The sequence below is a fragment of the Pleurodeles waltl genome, chromosome 2_2 (genome assembly GCF_031143425.1).
Source record: "Pleurodeles waltl isolate 20211129_DDA chromosome 2_2, aPleWal1.hap1.20221129, whole genome shotgun sequence".
NCBI classification, from domain to species: domain Eukaryota; kingdom Metazoa; phylum Chordata; class Amphibia; order Caudata; family Salamandridae; genus Pleurodeles; species Pleurodeles waltl.
The window spans coordinates 636,210,213-636,222,612 of NC_090439.1; the positions used below are offsets into that span (position 1 = coordinate 636,210,213).

At 41.6% G+C, this 12,400-nt stretch overlaps 1 protein-coding gene across 2 annotated transcripts in view; it reads left to right on the forward strand.

Moving 5' to 3' along the window:
• LOC138282505 (acyl-protein thioesterase 1) overlaps window positions 1–12,400 on the forward strand; it is a 558,768-nt gene that overhangs the window by 232,247 nt on the left and 314,121 nt on the right. The window lies entirely within an intron of this gene.

The following is a 12,400-nucleotide window of genomic DNA, read 5'->3' on the forward strand; positions in this document are numbered from 1 at the left end:
CCCGACAATCAAGGAAGAATGGTTGCAGATTCTCATGAACAATACTTCTACCCGATGGTACCACAACAAGCAGGGCAGAGTGGGGTTGTGGGTACTGTGCTGGAGGCTCCACACCCTTAGAACTGGCTCCAATGTCAGGTCATTTCCCTTGTCGTACAACAACTGGCAGGATCTTTAAACACCAGGGTGGACAAACTCAGTTGGCATTGTCTAGCAGATGACAAATGATGGCTGTACACAGAGGTGGCACAAGGCAACTTCCATCAATGGAAGAACCCTGGCTCGATCTGTTTGTCACTGCAGAAACATGCACTGCCCAAACGTTTGTGCTTTAGAGTCCCTAAGACAGTTCCTATTTAGAGATGCCTTGCATCCGGATTGGAGTTCTGGACTTTTGTATGCCTTCATACCTCCTGCCCAAAGTTCTGAAGAAGATCAGGAGCAACTGAGCACAAAACATCCAGGTAGCTCTGGATTGGACCAGGAGAATGTGGTACCCTGAACATTTGGCCATGAGCATCTGGAATCTGATACTTTTGCCACTTTGGGAGGACCTCCTGTTGCAGTAGCAGGGAAGAGTTCTGCACCTGAGCCTACACAATTTACCCCTCCATGCTTGGAGACGGAATGGTGACAGCTGAATGCTTTTCATCTCCCTTCCAAAGTAGTACATGTCATTTTGGCAACCAAGTGTCCCTTTGCTAAAACAGTCTATGCTGGAGGCTCGGAGAAGTTTGTTGTTTGGTGTATTTCCCAAAAAGTCCAGCTTTTATAGGCCCAGTTGTCTGGTAAACAGCTTTTTTGTTTACCTTTAACCCAACAATGCTCTGTTGCTACAACAGTTAAAGGTTACCAGTCACCCCTTTGAGCCTTTTTACACCTACCTGATCAGCCATCTTTGTTTCAAGTCACCTGTTGTAATGTCTTTTGTAAAAGGGCTATTGTTCTCTCCAACATCATTCATGATGCCCTGGGGTCTTACTCGGGTTACTGCATACCTGATGTGCACGCAAATATCGGCTAGGCACACCTACTTTCTGTGGTTTCTTACATTAAAGATCATGGGCTACATGTATCAAAGTTCGGATTTGCGACTCACAAATTGCGAGTCAGAGCAACTCGCAATTTGCAAGTCGCAAATCCGAATGTAGTATAGTGTCATTGACACTAGTAGCGATTCGCAAGGGGGTCGCAAATGCCCACCTCTTGATTATTCATGAGGTAGGTCACAATTTGCGACCCCCCTGGGAATGGCGGCCATCACAGGGATGGTGGCCTGCTGGAGACAGCAGACCACCATGCCTGCGACTGCTTTTAAATAAAGCATTATTATTTTTATTTTTTTAATGCAGCCTGTTTTCCTTAAAGGAAAACGAGATGCATTTCAAAAACAAAAAATGAAACGTTTTTGTTTCATTTTTGGACCACTGCCTGCTCTGAAAAAATGTTTTCAGCGACATTCACAAAGGGTAAGGGGTCCTATGGGGACCCCTTCCCATTTGCGTATGGGTTACCACCAGTGTGTCACTGGTGCTAACTGCGATTGTTTTGCGACCGCATTCGTGGTCATAAAACTATCATACATGGGATTGCGAGTCACAATTAGGAAGGAAACACCCCTTCCTAATTGCGAGTCGGAATCCCGTTTTGCGATTGGGTAAAAAGTTTACTGAATCGCAAAACTGGGTTTGTACATGGGGAAGTGCATTTTGCACGTCACAAACAGCCCGATTCGCTGTTTGCGACGTGCAAAAACCTTCATACATGTGGCCCCATATTCCTTATAGTAATAACATCAGCTCATCACATGAGTAAGCTGCAACAACTCGGTTAATCAACTGTACACCATGTTCTTTCTAGCAAGCTAGTGCTAAGGACCAAAGCAGGGTTCCTCTTAATACTTGCCACATCAGGAATTCTATTACCTTTCCAGTTTTCTTGGCCCCGGCTCATCCATCTAAGGAGGAAGAGATACTTCATCACCTAGACCCAGAGAGAACTCTAACCTTTTACGTCGATCGCACCAGGGCCCATCTGATTGAACGAATCAACTCTTTGTATTGTGGGGCACAAAAAGGCAACACTGTGCTGAAACTGTTCATTTTTTAAATGAATTGTCCAATACAATCACGGGAAGACTTATGGGCTTATCCCACAGGAGCAAAAGCTATCATTTTGCTGGCATGTAATGTGTCAAATTTGGACATCTGCCAGGTGACAATGTGAGTATTGGTCCACATGTTCACAAAGCACTATTGCTTGAATAATCGGGTTTGGTGGAAGGGGTACTTTGCCCATTCAGTCCTGCAGGATTTCCTGGTCTTTGCCATTCCAGGGACTCACCCTAAGGGAAGGTACTGCTTTGGAATCTATTCACAATGTGAAGAATCTGCAGTTTAAAGTGTCCATCAGAAGTACAAGTTACTTACCTTCGGTAATGCTCTTTCTGGGGAATACTCTATCTAACCTCAGATCCCTCAATGACTCCCCCCACCCCCACTCCTTTTGTGGAATGGAGTCCTCTGGGCCATGTTAATGAGATTCCAGGTAGAGAGCTCCACACTGGCACAAAACTATTTACTATGGATCTGTGTCCAATAGCACCCTGGCATCACTTCCGGGGAGGTGGATACTTTTTGTGATATAGTGCCTGTTAAGACATCTAATGTTTGTGTCACCTCCTGCCAGAATGCCCACCATGTGTGTATGTGCCTATGTGTGTGCTTATGTGTCCTGGATATTTTGGAAACTTTGCACAGTGTTTTGGGCTGAACCTTTGCATGAATTTGGGAGTCCTGTACGTCCTGTGTAAACAGTGATAGTTAAGTTTAATCCTTGCATTCCTGGTGACATTTTGACAGTTTATAAAAATATGTATATATATTTGCCATTGTTCTGATATCTTTTTACCAGTCCTTGTTCCAGGTTCCTACAGCATATTTGATCTTTTGTTTTCTTCAGTAAGCATGCTTTGTATATTTGGGAAACTAATATGTTCCCTTCTGGTTCCCTTGTGTGTGACTGGTTCTGCTTAGAAATTCCAGCCAACTTTTCCATTGCTTATGTAAGGACGTTGGTGGACCTTGGGAGCCTTTTTTTGCGGAGGGTGCTGGATTTGACTGTTCAGGTCTATTTCACAAGGTCTCTGGCCCACTCCTCATAAAAATAAACCCAATGCTCGAACGTTCCACTGCAAGCCTGTCTGCACCCAAACGGAAGCAGGGGCTGGGACCCCTACTCAAAGCCATATATTTTTTTATAGTATGCCCCTGAACAGCTCCACCAGTGGCGTTCGACTATTGCTGTTGCATGCAGACACAAGCTCTCCCCAATTTTAAATATGTCCCTGGGCTGACTGGCCTCTTGCCACCAACAGCAGTGTAATGAAATTTGGGTTTTGACCACTGTCTCCACGTTGCACTTAGCCTAGCAGCACACCGTCACATTAGTGACTACCAACTTAATTTTTCCTATTGACTTTATTTTAGCATTAGCCACTGCCGCGTTAAAAGCTGCAAGTATTTTTCCACGTTATACAATGTGCTCATGTTTTTATTCTGCATGTTTGCGTGTTCTTTCCCACCAAGGGCTTATGCTGCTAAGAATGTACTTGGACAGCAGGGAAAGGTTTTGTTTTCATAGAGGGCACCTTGGGATTTTGGCCATTTCCCGACGTGTTCTTTTCAAAGCTGACCTAAAGTAACCAGCATTTTTTTAATAATAAACTTATGCAGTGGGAGGGAGTTTCTAGAATTCTTCTCTCTTGTTTGTTCAAAATATATAAGAGGCCGAGACCAGATGGACCGGGGAGTGACTCAGATCTCGGACATGTTCAGGACGCTGAGGTGTGTCATCCTTCCCATGAGGATAATTGATCTCTCTCTCCACGATCGATTCTGGGATCTTGCAATCTGATCCTGATTAGGAGGGAGATGAAGCAGATTTGCCCGTCCCTCAGGGTGATCCATTTTTTTATTCATTATTTGCTTTGCATTGTAATATAAATACATATATTTTGCAGAGCAGAATCATTTGTAAATGTTTTCATTTAATTGCTGTGACCATTTTTGAATGTGCACATTCAACATTCTAATCTCCTTTACAAGCCTTGCAGAATGAATTAATAAATGTCTTTAGACTAAGAAAGGCATTCCAGAGATTTTTGTCAGCGCATTAGTGTTTCAGCTCGGTCATTAGTGAAGCAAAACAGGCAGCCGGTGAATGATCAACACTCAAAAGAACTTACCTTTTTTTTAGCCTTAATTGTTTCTCTAGTGAAGCACTAGCTAGGCTTTTTTGTCTTTATAATAGATTACAAACACAACTTCCTTTTCTTAACTGAATCGTGGCTGACGGAGTGCTCCACTCCTGACATTTTCTGCATTTTCGGGAAGGTTTTGTATTGTTAAGCGTGACTGCAAAGATAGGAGGTGGTTTTGCAATCATTTTTAACACCTCCTTAATTTCTTAGGCAGATCGCTTCCCAGTTCCTAATTGTGAGGGCATCATATTTTCCTTGTCTGTTTTTAGTACTTTATCCTTTTCTGCTTCTTTGAAATATCGCCCATTTGGTCCGGAGGCTAGTTGTTGTACACAGCTAGCAGGTTCACTCTCCCTCCTTGCGCTCAAATGCATACATTTTACCAGTTTGGGAGATCTTAGTCTTCCCTTTGAAGGCTCAAACTCCAGCCTGTAACCTCATAAAGATCTGGATGTCCTTCAACTTCACTATTAGTTACTGTTCCCACGCATATAGCTGGACACATGTTAGACTACATATTTTCTAACTTGCTCATATTAGTAGTTGATCTCTCTATACCTCTGGTCTGGACCAATCATTATGCGTTCCCATGACTATTCAAATGAGTCCTAGGATTATTTATACGCTGGCCCAGGTTAGCCTCTCTAGATAGTGATCCAAACTTGACACCATAACCTCCTGTAATTCGTTATAGTCCTCCACTCCCTCTCAAGAAGTACAAGTGAAGGAGCTCGAAAAAGGTCAATTTATGCATCAGCACGGCCCTGGACACTCTTATTCCAATTTCTTCTGCTTTTAAAGGCAAGTCCTGCCTTCCAGCACTGTGGTGTAACCATCAGCTAATAGCCCAAAGGAATAAAATGCAACATCCTGGAATACATTTGGTCTAAGTCAAACAAACTTATCTCTAGAGCAGCATATAACAAAACAAATAGATACCATAAGGTTATCAGAAAGACACGGCTGGAGTTGTATGCGAGAAAATTGACAACTCCCAAAATTCTGCCAACTACATTTTCCAATTTGTGCAGTCCATGTTGGACCCTGCTTCATAACTGTCAAGGAAAAGTCAGCTGGGTGTAATGAGCTGGCCATTTTTTTCATAAGAAAAGACACTTACTCTGCTTTTCTTGATGTGTCTCTGGAAGACATTCCCACTGCAGGTTACACCAGTAGCCATGAAACGGAGTGTCTTTTGTCTGCTTTTGATCTTGTCGATAAGGTCAAGCTCAAGATAATCTTACATTTGATCAAATTTGGATTCCAGATGGACCCGCACCCTCCTAGATACTTAAAATAGCAGGCAAATGGTATCACAAACACTAATTGAGCTTCTTAACCTATTGATTACTTCTGCCTTTGTTCCTCAGATATTGAAATGTGGAACAGTAATATCGCTGCTAAAAGCAAAAAGACTACTTTAGGGTTGTCAAAAGCAGTCAACTTGAATTCGATAATCCCTTATCCCAATCTGGCTTCCACCCAGGTTTTAGCACAGAGCCTACGCTTCTTGAGGTCACTGAAGAGCTTAAAGAGACTTTATATAGGGGGGACAGGCCTCATTCTTTTGGATTTGAGTGCTTTGCTTGACACCACAGCCATCCCAGTGCTTCTCAGGAGTCTAGAGGATTGTGGTATCACCAGAAAGGCTCTCCGTTGGTTCACCTCTTATGTTTTATATTCAATCCTTTCAGGTTGTCTCCAAACCATTTAAAATCATGATATGTTCCATAGCTTGTGGACCGTTCACCTTCTATGCCATATCCCTAAGCATTCTCAAGTCTCCTCTAAGTACTCTTCATTGATTGCTTGTTGTGAAGAGCATTCAATTTAAAGCCCTCTGCTTGGTTTAAAGACCCTGGTCGCAGACAGCACCACAGCATGTTATGCACCTTTTCCTCTTCAACTGTCCATCTCAAACTTTGTATTCTGCTAATTGTAGACTGGCTCAGATACCTCAGGTCTGTCAGGCTAAACAGGGAGGGCACTCCTTCAGACATCTAGCACCGAACTTATGGAATTCCCTACCCCTTCTTGCAGCAATGTGCTGCAAACAATTTAAGACTAGGTTATTCTAATCTGTCTTGTTCCATTTTTGGGTTTTGAGGTCTGCTTTTTCTGTAACTTTATTTGTGATGCCATGCACTTTACAAATTATTCAAAGAAAAAAACAAATGGAATAGTTGACACTGCCAAACACCCATCTAATTCAACAACTCGCAAACCACATCAGTCGTCCCTCTTCGTACATCTCTTGCAGTCTTTGGGGCTTCATATTGCTGTTGCCATTTGCCGTAAATTTAGGCTTGCTGGACACAGGCCAGTATGGTATGATAATAGCTACAGTATATTCACATATCCTCCCTGCAATACTTTTGTGTTCCAGATATTTGTGACAGTCTGCACATGCATCGACATTGTGCAAATCTCATTTTTTGGTAGCATAAGCAGGGACTGCCAGAGCTATTATATCGTAGTTCGGACTAACTTATTAATTGTATCTACAATATCCTCTCTGAACTAGGGCACTACATACGGAGGCTCTGTACTATGACCTCAAGTCAGGAGCCAGCAACTCTTATTTCTTCCCAAGGTATTGTTAGTGTTGCCAGAGATTCTTCAGAGAGCCTTGCCACCCTCCCAAATTAGAAGCCTCATTAACAAAGATAGCCTGTGAAAATGTGGCTCTGGAATTTGCATCAGCATAGTCCTATTATATGTAGTACTCACGGATTAACTGTCATTTTACTTATTGTTATTCACACCCTCACCAACATTTGTTTTTCAACCACTTTTCTATGCTCATTTTGACTGATTTTAGGAGTGCTTCTACATTGTGCTCGTATACTGCTTCTGAGACTTAACATACTTCCCTGTTAGTAGCAGGACATTGTCTAAATCTTCTGGTGTGACCTCTGTGACTAGGCTACAGCGTAGATTTAGTCAGGTTCAAATGAAATTTGATCATTGTTTTCTACTTAATGTTCTGTATTCACCAGTCTCTGATCAATAGTATCTCATCTGAGTAGAGGGATAAAGCATTACTTTGATTTTTAACATAATTCCATTTCTCGTGTCTAGATCTAAATGTTGGTGCCAACTGTTGGATTACCGCTGCGAAGATCAGTGATGACAGGGGGCATCCCTGTATGTTTTCCCTTGTTACTATACAGTTATAGCATGTCATTTATTGTTTTTTTCCTTCGGGCTGTGGCTAAACCATAGATGAGCAATTATCATTTATTAATATTTCTCCCTTGAGTACTTTGAACATAAAGCACCCATCTGCAATATCAAAGGCCTAATGTGTATTGAGGCTACATATCATTTTGGGTATACAAGCAAAAAGAATGGTTTCCTAATGCTCGTGGTGGTGTTTTTCGACCAACCACCAGCCCAGGTTGTTCCTCATGTATCAGAGGTCCAACTGTTTCTGCTAATCGCTTTTCCTGTAATTTCCCCAGTATTTTATTATTCACATTTATCATCGATTGAGGTCTGTAGGACTCTCAATCAAGTGCCACCCATATGGATGATCTCCGCCCTTGCTTCCCTTAGAGTACCTGGGACCTTGCCTGTCTCAAACACCTTGTTACACATGTCCAACCACTATCTCCGCATATTCTTTGTAGAATTTGACAGGCAAGTCATAGTTTTCTTGTGTTTTGCCTCACTACAACTGCTTAGTGACCATTCTTTCTCTTTTGTATCTAGGGGTGCATTTAATCTTTAAGATCTGTTTCCAGCATGGGCTATCAGGTTGTATCTAAGAATTACTCTATTAATGTCTTGCCCATCTTGGCTTGTTAGTGAAATAATCTGGCATGTAATTTGGTAAACTTGTAGCTTCCTGGACTGTTGGGCTGGGCTCAGCTCATCTAATCTCTTATTGCTGCTACCAGTGTGTCCCCCTTCTCCCTGTTTGCAGGCCACTCTAGAAATGCATGCCTTGACTCCATTTTAATGCTAGTGCTCCGTGTTTTGCATGTAGCTGTTAGCCCGATCTGTTTCTTGATGCCTCCAATTTCTCAATTTTTGGGGCATCGTTTTGTTCATGTCGTGGCTTGTTGTCTTTCTATACTCATTTCATTTTCTAATTGTCATTTTCGTTATTGTCCTTAGACCTTAGCAGGTGCTTATGCATTTTTCCTTGTATCATAACTTTAAAAACTTCCCAGAGTAGCTCTTGTGTTTCTACTGGACCTTTGATGGTAGAGAAAAAACTCTCTAATGACTTCTATTAGTTCTTCCCTGAATGGTTTGCCTGGTAGTGTTCTTGTCTGTAGTCTCCGCTATGGGTCTGTTATCTCTGTTTCCAAGTCCCTGCCAAGTGGGCCACAGCCTGCCCAGGAGCAATGTCTGCTTCCACTTAAGCAAGGCTTTCTCACTAGAATGACGGCAAACGTGCTCAATCCCTAAAGAACTCTTGTGTTTCTGTGGGCCTCGCCTAGTCCACCTCTGGCCCATATTTTGTGCTGCGCCCCTGCTCTTGAGTGCCCCACTCTTTATTCCCCGCTTGAAGAGGGGGTGGCCCCTCTCCACCTTGCTTTGCCATCTCCAATTTCCTAGAGTTCTGTCCCATCCTGTGGGCTAAGTTATTTGTTTAGAGTCTCTGGTAACGTAGAGGCTTACGTTGCATGTGTTACGGCAACCATATTGGCTCCCTCTCAAAGTAATTTTATTTCTCAACTGTGATGTTGCTTTGGTGATGTTGCTGAATACTTCTTTGCTGCTTGTTCCATGCTACAAAGAATGAGACAACTATTCCTTGCAGAAACCAATTTATGTAAGAGGAGTCAGATTGTTTCATCTTCATTGTAGCACAATCAAAGCTGAATATCTCTCGTAGCTGAACAGTTTATTTTTATAGGAGAAAACTTAACTGATGCTCAGTGATGTTGTTTTTCAGGATGTTGTATAGTGTGTGGTGTACTGATTTCCTCAAACTCAGAGATGAATCTTTACCCCTTCAACTAATTCTGCATTAGGATTGTCATTCTTGCACTGTTATTTTCAATCTTGTTTCTCAAGCCTTTTATTCATTTTTGGATTTTGCAGGCATATGTTTAAAATGTCAGTGGTACGCATTGGTTATTTTTTGATGATATATGGTTATTATTTAAAACAACAAAGGTTTGCCAAGAAAAGAATATAGTCAGGATGTAAAATGGAAGCCGAAGTAACAGAGGAAGCCTGAATACACAAAGAATTTTAAAGGTTTCTTCATTTATTTATGATGGAAACAGAAAGTTATCCAGGGAGGAACATCCCAACCTCCGCACCTCGCCTTAACCGCGTTCTTCTGTCCAAGCACAGATTCCAATTAACAACTACTGCCAGATATAACACATCTCCCTCCCATAACACACGAAAAAAAACATGCCTATAGCAGGAATTAACTTCGAGCAACATAAACCCAAAAGAAACTTCAGAAGTTCTTTCACGTCAATTCGTAGTCCTTAAGATGTGACAGAGACCTGACTTTTCTGTTGGATCTTCTCAAAACTGCATTCTTCGTAGAATCATCTGTTCTTTCATACCGTGCACCAGCTTTACCCAAGCCTATAATGTTACCACGATATTTGACCACTCTATTCAAGTTCCGTATTCCGTTATCAATTTTTACAGCATTTGTGAAAAGTTTCAACACCCTCATAGGAGATGATCATTTTCCCCCACCATTTTTTTTACAAAGGTTTTTTTTTATCATGACCCAGTCACTGTCTTTTTCACAGAATTCGCTCTGTCAAAATTCAGTTTACTCGTTAGCGCTTTTGCCTGTTCTTTATGTCTCCAGTTTTTGTCAATAACAACTTTTCCTCTGTTACTCAAAAGATTATTTACCCAATTTGGCTTAAGAATCGTACCCCCACGTATACCCCCGAAAAAGAACAAATGGTGTCTGGCCTGTAGTAGAATGTGGAGTGTGTCTATACACACCTACCTTTTTGATTACCTCTTGTTTTCAGTTTAACTGACTCCCCTTTGTGATGGAGATGGTCTCTTTAATAACACGGTTGAATCGCTCAACCATACCATTACATTCGGGATGATATCAAGCACACAGCCTATGTTTTATACCACACCCTCTCAAGAAATCATTCATTTCCTTGGATACAAGTTGCACACCATTATCAGTGAGAAGTGTGGAAGGAATTCCTTCCCTAGCTATCAGATCCTTCAGAAACTCTTATCACCTTCTGGGTTTCAATACTCTTGGTAAAACACAATTTAGGCCATCTCGAAAACATGTCTACAACCACAATGATGTACTCCACTGAATTCTCACCATGAATGGGTCCCAAAATGTCCAAAGCAATAGCCTCCCATGGCCCCTTTGGTTTATCTCTTATTACCATTGGTTGCACTCTGGGTTTCATGGCCTTCTCACTAATAGCACACTGTACACAATCTCGCACCACCCTTTCAGTTTGAGTATCCATGCCAGGCCACCAGTAGAAAGAACGTAATCTTTCCTTAGTTTTTGAAATGCCCAAAAGACTACTATGAGCCTGGCCTATCAAACGACTTCTCACATTAGAAGGAGGAATTAATCTTGTTCCTCTCAGCAGCAGATCACAATCCACCGCTAGTTGATCTCTCACACCCCAGAAATCCCTACACTCTACACTACCTTGATTTTTATTCTTCCAGTATCAAATTCATGACCTCCACTAGAACACTGTCAGATAAAGTTTCTTCACGCCATCTTTCTTCTGAGATGATCTCGTAATCAACTTCACATACACTCTCAAAATGTTCCAAATCATCACACAAACAATCATCACCTTGATCATTCAAACCGGGTGACACCAGTCTAGATAAAACATCAGCTGAGACATTGTCTGAACCCGGAACATATCTCACAACAAAATCGTACTCTTGCAAGCCTAAAATATATTTGGTGATTCTCCCTGATACAGCCTCAATACCTTTTGAACAGAAGACTTCACACAAAAGTTTATGATCAGTTCTTACAACAAACGAACCTCCCCACAAAATCTTCTTCAGTTTCCTAATAGCCCAATATACTGCAAGTGCCTCCCTTTCCATAGCAGAATACTTAGTTTCAGCACCCTTCAAGCTTCTGGAAATAAAAGAAACCATGTTTTCGGGACCAAAACCTCCTTGTTTTAGCACAGCCCCCAAACCTCTGCCACTAGCATCAGTAGTCAACGTAGATTGCAAGTTCGGGTCAAAGTTGTTTTTAATTTAAGAGTTTAAGAAAGACTTTCCTTCAACCCAATAAACTCTTTTTCACATTCTTCATTCCATGCAAATTCCACCCCTTTCTTCAACAAAAGCCTCATGTTAAAGCAAGAACTGGCAAATTCTTTCTCAAATTTACTAAAATACTCATCAATTCCTCTTTTGACGTAGGGGAAGTCAATCCTCGAATAGTGTTAATTTGTTCCTTCATGGGTATCCGACCATCACCAGTAATGGTGTGACCCAAATAATCAATAGTGTCAAGAGCAAATTTGCACTTCTCTGCTATGATAGTAAAGGGGTGTTCAGAAATTTTCTCCAATACCTTCCTGAGTCCCTTACCATGTTCAATCGTATTCTTGCCATAAACTAAAATATCATCCTGATAAACACACACATCACAAATGACCTTCAAGATTCGTTCCATTGCACCCTCTGGAAGACTAAGGCAGCAGAAATTAACACAAACGGTAGACAAACAAATCTAAAAGTACCAAAAGGAGTTATAAAAGCTGTCAGATTCCAGCAAGATTCATCTAACTCTATTTGGTGATAGGCTGAAGTCCGATCAATAGTAGAAAATACCTTGGCCCCAGACACCATGGATCATAACTCAGAAATATTCAGAAGAGGATATTTGTCAACCACCACAGACTTGTTGAGCCTGCGGAGGTCCACACGTAATCTTATATTACCATTAGCTTTCTTAGCAATCCCAATGGGAGCCAACCATTCTGTTCCTTCCACCTTCTCAGTCACACCTTGTTCCTTCAATTTCTCCAATTCAGTTTGAAATTCACTCCTCACTGCAAAGGGTACACTGAGATCTTTACTGCAAAAAGGTACTGCACCAGGAACTAATTTAATTTTGTGAGAATATCCTTTCATACACCCAATCTTGTCACTGAAAATCTTACTAAACTCTTTACG